Genomic DNA, 1,645 nt, shown 5'->3' with positions numbered 1-1,645 from the left:
AGTATGGGGATTATGGGTGGGGAGAAGGTCTAATTGTGACTAAGATATATTGAATGAAATCCATGAAAATAAAAATATATTTATTTAAAAATAGAATTAAAAAAAGCCTATGCCACAAAACAAAACTTTCTGAGTGCTGTGGCATTCAACTACGTTAAATTGTTCAGTACTTGTTTTTTTCTAAACTTATGAGGTTAACTATGAAGCCATAAGAGTACTCTCAGAAATGACCTATTTGAAACTAACTTAAATAAGACTCTAATACCATAGTAGCCTTTAACTCAATCAAACAAATGTCCTGTGATGTAATACACATTGTTATTACAATAGGGCCATGATTGGAGAACATAAAGGGTGACAGTTTTTCTTTTATAGTACCTGGCTTAACTATGAGGAGATACTGAGACTGTGTATTCCTTACTTTAGTAAGTTAGTTGGCAGTTTTCTCAGTGCTGCTAAGATCTCCTTGTTCTTCAAAGTGTATGTAATTGGATTCAAAAGCGGGATCAAAACAGTGTAGAAAAGAGACAATAATTTTCCAATTCCTTCAGATGCATTTGGATTGGGCCGTATGTAAGTAATAGCAGCGTTCCATAGAACAAGACTACAACTGTCAGATGAGAGGAGCAGGTGGAGAAGGCTTTAGACCTCCCCCCAGTGGATGACAGCTTCAGAATGCTGAAGATGATTTTTCCATAAGAGACAGTGATCAACAGAAATGGAACCATGGTAAACACTGCAGAAGCAAGGAAGATTGCTAAATTATTCACAAATGTGTCTCCACAAGCAAGCCTGAGGATAGGTGGAATGTCACAGAAGAAGTGATTAATTTTGTTAGAGCCACAAAAGGGCAATGAGAAAATCTGGTACGTTTGTCCAGTCAAAACTGGAATTACACCTCACTAGATGCAAATAGAAGGAAAAACCACATTTGTAATGCACAGTTCAGTAAAGAGATGTTTCCTTTTTGGGAGCAAAGGTCCACGAGCATTTTTGGCATAGTGACTGTAACGTAACAGATTTCCACAAAAGAAAAGTTGCTTAAGAAAAAATACATCGGTGTCTGAAGAGCAGGGTCAGTTCTTGTTACTAGAATTATAATGCTGTTGCACATTAGAATAGACAAGTACATGAGGAAAAATATCCCAAACAGAATCCACTTCAAACGGGGAACATCAGAAAACCCCAGGAGAATAAATTCCATCACTGTTGTGATATTTGACTTTTCTGTTTTAATATGCTCTCCATCTGCAGACATGATAAATTCAGCATGCTTTATTCATTCATTTTATTCAAATACACTGGTTTTTGCATTTTTTCAAAGAGATGAATAAATATGTTTGCATTTAATCTTAAATTACTATTCCCCATTACTTTTGGTTGTTTCTGATGATATTTACAACACTGAAAATGAACTCACATTTAGTTAAAATGAACTCAGGAATACATATTGTTTTGTTAGACTTGGTTTCCCAAAAGTTATTATCAATTATTCATTACTGATATGATAACACTTAGAGAATGCAATATTTTCTTATTTTGTCAGTGTGATTTTGTTAAATATCTACCTTTTTTATTTTTGTCTATGCATATTTCTCTGTTACTGTAGCCATCCATTTCCATTTTCTTTTCAATCTAAAAACTT

At 34.2% G+C, this 1,645-nt stretch overlaps 1 pseudogene; it reads right to left on the bottom strand.

The window, feature by feature from the left end:
* Window positions 1-417: 417 nt before the first annotated feature.
* Window positions 418-1,222, bottom strand: LOC103736339 (annotated as a pseudogene).
* Window positions 1,223-1,645: the final 423 nt, after the last annotated feature.

The sequence above is a fragment of the Nannospalax galili genome, unplaced genomic scaffold (genome assembly GCF_000622305.1).
Source record: "Nannospalax galili isolate Female #2095 unplaced genomic scaffold, S.galili_v1.0 scaffold1678, whole genome shotgun sequence".
Classification (NCBI taxonomy): domain Eukaryota; kingdom Metazoa; phylum Chordata; class Mammalia; order Rodentia; family Spalacidae; genus Nannospalax; species Nannospalax galili.
Note: the sequence above shows the minus strand (reverse complement) of the source record. Positions and strands in the feature narration are given on the sequence as shown.